Here is a 9,180-nt window from a genome sequence, read left to right on the forward strand (position 1 = left end):
CGGCGGGGGGGGGCTGGTGGGGGGGTGGGGGGGGTCGCGGGCGCTCCCCCTCGCCCAGCCCGCGACGACGTCGGCGGACAGGCGGCGGCGGCGGCAAAGCGGGCAACGGATCGGGGCCGCGGCAGGCCCGGGGAAGCGAGACACGCCAGGGCGCGGGCCCCGGGGAGCAGCAGACGGGGAGCGGACCGAGGCGGACGGACGGACGGACGGAGAGGGGCACCGACGGGGTGCGGCCATGTGACACCAACGCCACAGAACCGGCGGTGGAGGCGGGGGTGGCCGCGCGCCACCGCGAGGGGGATGGCTCGAAACGACCCGGGGGAAGCGAGTCAGCCGCCAGGGCGCACCGCGGGATCTCACCGCCAGAGGCCTCCCAGCACAGGGGCGGTCCCGAGGCACACCCAGAACGACAGACTGGCCTCTCCGGCCACCCCCCCCCCCGCGGGGGGGAGGGGGCGCACCCCTCACGGGGCCTCACGCCCACCGCCAATCCTACACCCGGAGCCGCAGCCAGCCCGGGAGAACGCTCTCCCGCCGCGTACCAGCGGCCCCCCCAGCCCTCACACGGGCAACCCTGCTGTGCGCGCCAAGGCTCCCCCCCCCTGCCCCGCCTCCCTCTCAGGGCTCCGAGGGCACTGCTCCACCCGGGGACGCCACCGGCCGACGGAGGCCGGGAGACGACACCCACGTGAGGCGAGGCCGGCTCGGTCCCAGACCGCAGGGAGCGGGGGTGGAGGGGGACACAGGCGGTCGCACGCGCGGGACGAGGAGGAAGGCCGGCAGCGGTGGGGAGGGGCCGGCAAGCACGCGCAGCAGGGGTCACGGGACGGGGGCGAGGGCGCCGCCCGGGGACCAGAAAACACCAGGACACAGCCGGGCCACCAGGAAAACCAGCGCGGGATCCCACCGCCACCCACACACGAGGGCGGTCCCGCAACGCCTGGGACGCCGGCCGTTCCTGGCCATCCCTGGAGCGGGCCCCACACCCCAGCCCCGCCGCCAGGGCCGGCGTGCCGTCCACCCAACCTTCCTCCAGCCATCCATCCATCCTTCCTCAACAGATCCGTCTTCCGTCTAAGCCTGACCCCGAGGCTCAACATCCTGGGGACACACTCTCGAGCAAGGGCGGCCCCGACCGGGCCCACCACACCGCCACCGGCTGCGGCTCAGGGGCGAGGGCGGGCACGACAGGCTCCTCCTCACCACAGCTGCAGGGCTGGGGGAGCCGGGGCCGACCAGGCAGTCGCACCCCAACGCCCCCCCCTTCCCCCTGGGCTCACACCACGGGGCCGGCTGCGCACAACACAGCACACACGGCTCCCCACTCGCCGGACACCCGGCAGGGCCCAGCGGGACCCTCCCCCAACTCAGAGGGGGGAGGCGCGGGCCGCAGTAGGCAACAAGCAGCACACGGCCCCACCGCGGGGCCGGTGCACCCATCACCCCCCTTCCCCACGGGGGGGGGTTCTGCCCACGTGCTCTGGCAGTCGCCACAGTGGCCACTGCGCACTCAGGAGGGGCAGCGGCTGGGGGGTCCGGTACCCCAAGGCTCCCTCTCGGATCGCTAGAGAAGGCTTTCTCACCGGGGGCGCACCGTCCCTCACCCGATCGTCTCTCCTTCGGGCCCACGGAGGCACACCAGGAGCCGCCACTCAACTGGGCGGGAGGGGTCTGCGGCATAGGTAAGCGGACCACCACACAGGAGCATGTGCGCGGTCAGGGCCCCCTGCAAGGCCTCATCCGTCAGCCGCCACGACGAGGGGAGCACACAATGCTTCTCTTACCGTCTCGACCCCCCCATGGGACACACGCACACCACCGCGGCGGGGACCCAAGGAGGACACAGGGTTAAGGGAAAACGACACCACCACTCGGCCTCGGGCACCTGAGGGACGACCTGGAGCACTCCAGGGGCACCACCGAGGGTCCAACGAGGCATGCTCACACACCCAAGCACGGGCACGCGGCATGGCAGCGGCACAGCCCTCCCCACCGCAGGGAGGGCCGCTCGCGGGGCACACGCCAGGAAGGCGAAGCAAGCGCATCTGCTGTGTCCAAAGCCCAACGGCCCCCACTAGGCACCCCAAGGCGGGGGACGGGAGACCGAAGGTCAGGGCCGGAGGCCACACCCCAACCCCTGCCTTCCTCACCCTGCCCGAGGGGCAAGGGGGAAAAGACAGGCGAGGGGCCCCGTGGACAGACCGAGAAGAGCGGACACGTTCACTGGGAACACCCGTCCCTCGTCCGGCACGGCTTAGGCCCGGCCCGGGAGAGCACAACCACACCACATCAATCAGTTGAGCCAAGGTGGGGGGGGGGGGGGGAAAGGCACAGGCGAGGACAGTCACCGGAGGGGCCCGCTTTAAGCCTCGCCGACAACCTCCCCCCCGCCTGCCCACAACCTCACACCTCAGGCGAGAGCAGCCAACGACCCCAGGAGGAGAACAGCTGACACGTGGCACGGAGCCTACAGGGCAGGGGTCGTCCCAGCCGCCACCGGGTGCCCGCAGCGGGGAGCACAGGGCCAAAGACCCACACCGCCTCACCCCACCGCCCTCGGGTCGCCCAGACGCGGCACCACGAGCTGGGCCGGCCAGACACGCCACACAGGAGCCGGCGCACAGGCCCAGGCAGGCGGCTCCAGCGGCAAAGGCAGAACCAGGCGCCAGCTGGCGGCCCACAGGCCCGGAGCCCCGCGTGCATCCAGAGACCCAAAGGCCTCGGCGGCAGACACCAAAGGAGACCGTGTCAGCACTTACCTGGTGGCAAAAAAGACCTATTTTGGGCGACAAAATGACAGCAGACGACAGCGGGGCCCATCTATGACTCGCAGGGAGGGACCCCGGAACCTTGACCCGGCCACCTGTCCCCAGCACTACCCCATGAACATCAGGCCTGGAGCTCTCGGGGGCCATCTGGTCGACTTGGGGGGGGGGGGAGAGGGGGCCGCGTGGTGGCAAAAGGGGGGGCGCGGACGCCAAGGGAGAGGGAGCTGGCCGGAGACTCCCTCCCCGCTTCGCCCACACAGGTAGGCGTACCGGTCCGTCCGAGTCTCCGAACGGGGATTTGACTTCGACGTGCATAAAGAAAAAAGAAGAAGGAACCGTCAGCGGGGCGCCTCCAACAAGACGAGCGGGCCCCGACCAGGGCCCACGCCCGGGGCCCAGACCGTCCTACACAGGGCACCCAGGACGGCTCGAGCCGGTCCCCACCCACCTCCTGACTGACCGGGATTCAGGGAGTTGGGGAGGGGTGAGAAAAAGTCGCGTCCAACGACCGAGACCCACGAGGGCACGCTGAACGGTCGAGCGCGCCCTCCCCGGCCACCCGCGGAAGCAGGGCCCGGTCCATCCACGTCTCCGGACCTATCGGGACTTTGAGAAAAGAAAAGGCATGCGTGCCGGGAGACGCCTCAGGCGACCGGACCCCACCGGGGGACCGCACACGCGCCCGCGCCGGCCGTCCTCTCCGGGTCACCCCTCACGACTCCGGCGGGCGGGTCCCCACCTCCGGAGTGCGACGCGGAAAACACCTCGGTCAGAGAGAACCCGAGGGCCCGGACCCAGCCGCGCCCTCCGCCGACCTCCACGCCCCAGTCCGGGCCGGTCCCCACCTCCGGAGCGGGGCCGAGGGCGAAGCAAACGCTCCTGAGGGCGACCCGGGAGGAGGCAGGACCGCCGAGTCCGAGTCCAGGCGCTCCGGGCAGGGAAGACCCTCTCCCTGCCCACCTCGGCGGTCCGGCCCAGGTAGGGTCCGGCCGGTCCGTCTCCACGGCCGGAGGGGCACGGGGAGATGCTGGTCGACCCGGCCAGGCCACCCCAGAGCCCGGATCTGGAGCGCCGCGACGGTCACCCTCCTCAGAAACCCAGAGAACCAATCTCCGGCGACAGCAGGACGTCCCTAGGCCTCGGTGTCACCGGGACTGTCACCGCCAGCATAGCCCGTCTCTGAGAGCACTGCCTCGGGCCCGGCGGCTGAGTCACAATCCTCCTGAAGGTCTCGCCGAAGCTCCGGAGGGGAGGGACAATATAAAAGCGGCCGCCAGGTGGCTCCTGACAACCGGCTCGACCGTCCCGAGGACGGGTCGCTGTCGCCGGCCGCCGAGGAGCCACCGCGCCGGCCGCCCAAACGCCCGAGCTCGGGCCGGAGCCTCCTCCGCCTCCGAGCCACGCGACGCGACGCGACCCCGGCCGCAGAGGAAGGGAGAGGAGCTGGGAACTATCTCCTCAGGAGGCTGCCCCGAAGGAGACGCGCTCCCCCACGCGATTCCAGGGTGGTGGGGGGACATTCCACGGAGACGCCGGCGGCGGGGGCTCGGGGGCCGAGAGAGGGGCACCAGTGACATCCCGGGCTCCCCCGGACCCCCTCCCCCCAAAAGAGGGAGTGAGAGAGGGAGGGAGGGAGGGAGGGAGGGAGGGGAGGGGAGGGGAGGAGGGAGGGGGGGAGGGAGGAAGGGACCGACCGGCAAAGTGAAACCAACCAGGCAAGCGCTGCTCGGAGAACAAAGCAGGACTTTGGAAAGCAGACACAGACACAGACACGCAAACCCAGGAGCAAGAAAGGAAACGAAGGAGACACTCGGACCCCCAACAAGAGAAAACAAAACTCAACCTGGGTAGAGACCGTGACCAAGTCCAAAGACAACAAACACAAGCAAGCGCGGGTGGGTGGGGAAAGTGCACTTGAGGTCAGGAGAACGTGGATTTCAAGATCACTGGCCACAAACACCGGAAAGGCGGGCGGCCGGCCGGGCGGTCTGGGGTGGCAGGGCTGCGGGGGTGGGGTTGAGGGGCGTGGTGGGGAGGACCGAGTCAATAGGGATCCACTAAATAAGCCCCGGACTCCATGACAACAGCCAAGTCAATGAATGCATAACTTTTTGAAGTAGAACCGAAACGAAATGAAACAAAACCACCAGGCAGGAAAGTCAAGTCGTAGAACTGCTCTGGCAGCTTAAAAGTCAGAGAGAGGGAGGGAGGGAGGGAGGGAGGGAGAGAGAGAGAGAGAGAGAGAGAGAGAGAGAGAGAGAGAGAGAGAGAGAGAGAGAGAGAGAGAGAGAGAGAGAGAGAAAGAGAGGGAGAGGGAGAGAGGGAGAGAGGGAGAGAGGGAGAGAGAGAGAGAGAGAGAGAGAGAGAGAGAGCGCGAGAGCGAGAGCGCACATGTGCATATACGCATGTACATATGTGTACGGACACATATTCGCATCTATATATACGTGTGCACACATGCGTATAAACAAGCGCGTACGAAGGGCATGCATGCATGCTCACGTACACGCATGTGTTTGTGCGTGCACGTATATGCCTAGGCGTTTAAAGTGTGCATGTATGCTTGCGTGTATATACGTATGCACAGGCATCTATACACATACGTACACGGATATGCACGCGCACGAATACACATGCTCATATGTGCCTATACATAGATATACACACCTACATTTAAATAACCACGGGCGTGTAAACGCATATAGATGCACATGTGTGTGTACGTGTGATGTATACGCACAGGTGTGTGTGTGTGTGTGTACGCATGTGCGGACACGTACGTGCATGCTTACATATGCACACATATCCGCCTGTGTATATGCACACGTGTATGTACACGTGTGTACATACATATGCACACATACCTAGACGTCTACATGTAGCGTATATACGTCCACACAGACGTACGGCTGTATATGTGTATACATATACACACATGTATGTGTAAGTAAACATACACGCATATACGTATGTACAGTTGCAAGTGTGTGTATAGAGTGCATATACACAGATTGATGTGCATAGATGCACACACACGCGTATGCATGCATACACGTACGTATTAGTCAGTGTACATGTACCTATGTGCATACATACGCATGTGTCTGTGTTGATGTCTACGTGCGCGCGTGTGTGTATACATATAGGCGTCAGACAACTGAACCTCCAAAAGAGAAACAATCCCCGATGAGCGAAGTCGGCAGGAGGCCCGAACAGACACCTTCATTCAAAATAAAGGTAGAACAGACAGACACTCAGAAGCACAAGGTAGAAGACAAATCAATGGCGGGGCTGGGCTGGGCTGGGCTGGGCTGGGCTGGGCTGGGGCAGCTGGGGGTGGGGGCGGGCTCACGGAAGCCCCCCGGGGCGTTTATCTGGACAACGATAACTTGGAGGGGAAAGGCCCAGGGGCTGGACTCGCAATCGCGACAGCAAGTTTGAAACATCAAAAGACAGTGGCTCCTGATCGATGGAATGCATCTTTCCTGCAGCTGAGAAAAGTGTTGACGGACTCAGAGATATCAGAGCTCATCACCTGGCACCTCACAGAGAGAGAAACCCCATCACTAGGGAAACGAGTCCTGGGATCCCTCAGGACACTCCACCAAAGGTTCCCCATCCGACCCAACCCGGCAACTCCACGGAGTGCCTACGGCGGGGACCAAGAAGATATGCGCGTGTGTATGTGTGGTATCGACACCTATACCTAGGTAGACATCCGTACAAACAGAATGATAGAACTCTCTGTCTGTGTGCCTACACCTGTATCTATTCAGGTGCGCGTGTGCGCACGCGCATGCAGACACACACACACACACACACACACACACACACACACACACCCACACCACACCACACCACACCCACCCACCCACCCACCCCCCCACACACAGACAAATGGGACTCAACCACCAGAAGGGAATAAAATCTCACAGTCTGCAGGAACTTGGAGAGATCTTTAGAAAGGCTATTATGCTAAATGAAGCACCTCAGAACAGTCGTTTCCATGCAGAATCTACCAAAGGATACACCGTGAACAGAACAGAACAAATCAGAAGCAGGCGCATAGATACCATAAAGGAACACATGGGTGGTGGCCAGAGGAGGGAGGGGGTGACGCGGTGGCGGGGGTGGGTGGGGAAGGGGAGAGAGTGAGTGAGTGCCACTGGTGACGGGGACAGACGAAGCGGTGCAGCCTTCCACGGATGAAATCAGTGAGTCACGGGCACGTCATGACACCAAATGCCATCTGCCGTGACACCAAGTGGTGACGGACAGTCACTCACGAGATGTATCCTGGTGATCGCTGTGTCCTTCCTGCGCTACACTGAAACATCGTCTGTACACCTGAAAATTAATGGGGGAACAACAACAGGAACAAAACCAAAACAAGGAAAGAAGGAAGGAAGGAAGGAAGGGAGGGAGGAAGGGAGGAAGGAAGGCAGGCAAAAGAAAACGTTGTCAGTCAGTTAGACGTCAATTTGAGAAGAGTGGGACTGAGAGGGGGGGGGGAGAGAAACTAGGGTGAGGAGGAGGAGGAGGAGCAGGAGCAGGAGCAGGAGGAGGAGGAGGAAGAAAAGGACCAAGTGCCTTGAGGGGGAGAGGGAGATAAAGGATCCAAAGAGTGGACAGGACGGTCAGGTCAGTGCCATAGGGAAAGGAAACGAAGCCAAGGAACACATTCCCAACGGTGGTTTTGTCCAGTCCAAGATGAAGATGTGGATAGCACAAGTGTCCTTCCTCCAGCACACAGGGACACACAGGCCTCACTTGGCGAGGCAGTTCAGGATAACCCTGAAAGCTGAAGCTGAAAAAAGAAGCCGTCACGTTCATCCATGGCTGAAAAGTACCATGGTCCTACGACATGACATTCAAAAATCCTACCAAACCATTGAAAGACTCTCTCACTCACTCGCCATTAAAAATGTAGAGAACAGAAAAGGAGCGAAACGATGGTGGGTGGGTGGGTGGGTGGGTGGGTGGATGGATGGATGGATGGATGGATGGATGGATGGATGGATGGATGGATGGATGGATGGATGGATGGATGGATGGGTGGGTGGATGGGTGGGTGGATGGGTGGGTGGATGGGTGGGTGGATGGGTGGATGGATGGATGGATGGATGGGTGGATGGATGGATTTCCATGATAGTCTGATTATGGAACACACTGACAGAAAAGCATCCGATTCACTTCTGTAAAGAATCTGTCTTGCCTTCCCGGCCTGGTGTCTTTCGTATGTCTGGATGATTCCCTCCCCCACCCCCACTCCCAGCTTTAAGGTCAGCCTCCAAAACGAAGCCCTGTGTGCTCTCAAGGTCCCGCCGGAACTCTCTCTTCGGAGCGCCCTTCTGAAGGGGGACGTTTTCACCCACGTCATCGCCCTGAGACAGCTTCAGCCTGTCCCTCCCCTCCCCCCACCGCCGCCTGCCTCCCTCCTGCTCCTCTTCCTCTTCCTCTTCCTCCTCCTCTGAACTCTTGAGCTTCTCCTCTCACTGGCCTCTCATCCCACACGGTGGCAGTGTCGGCCTAGGTATGCTCAGGTGTTTCCTAACCGCATCCAAGTGGACTTCCACTGTTTCTCGGCTGCGTCGTTCTGGGACCATTTCTTCCTGGCCTTTTCCACGGGTGGGGGAGACCTGGACGGGCCGGGCCCAGGCGGGGCGGGGGTGGGGGTGAGGGAGCGTGCATGTGGGGGGAAGGGAAGGGAAGGGTGGGGGCAGAGAGGAGGAGGAGGAGGCCGGGGGGGGGGGGGGGAGAGGGGGAACACAACTCCCCAGTGCCAGTGCGTGCCTATGGCCTGGAAAACAGATCACACGCCAGGCTAGCTCCGAAAAAGGGGATCGGTCATGAGACCGGGCACGTGTGTTCTTTCTTTGCAGAGTCCCTGCAGATCGAACAGGCAGGGGCAAATTTTGGGCTTCCCGCAGTTAGAACTGCTCAGCCATTGTAGAAACAGGCGTCTGAAACACCGGGGTTAGGCTCTCGGTGCGATGTCCACAAGCCGTAGCCATTGAAATGTGTGCACACTGGAGCCGCCGTGCAGAGGGAGATCTCATCCGGCTCCATGTGTTCTTCCAGTGAATAGGCCGGGATCTCAGGAAGAACAGACATCCAGAGAGTTGAGTGAATCTGACCGTCACGCTTTCAGAATTCACGTGAACTAGAAAGGAGGTTCACTCACATGTGAGTTTGTCTTTCCATAGGCTGAATCCTCTCTTGGAGCAGATTAGGGTTCCGGGGGCAAAATGGAGCAGAGAGGACAGAGAGTTCCCTTAGGTCCCCTGCTCCTCCCGCAACGGTCTTAGGAACATCCTGCCCCAGAGGAGTGTGCCGGCCACAACCCACCTACACGGAGACGTCACTGTCAGTCATCCTCGTCCAGAGTCCCCCGTCTGCCCTCGCCTTCACG

This window comes from Cervus canadensis, chromosome 3, assembly GCF_019320065.1.
Source record: "Cervus canadensis isolate Bull #8, Minnesota chromosome 3, ASM1932006v1, whole genome shotgun sequence".
NCBI classification, from domain to species: domain Eukaryota; kingdom Metazoa; phylum Chordata; class Mammalia; order Artiodactyla; family Cervidae; genus Cervus; species Cervus canadensis.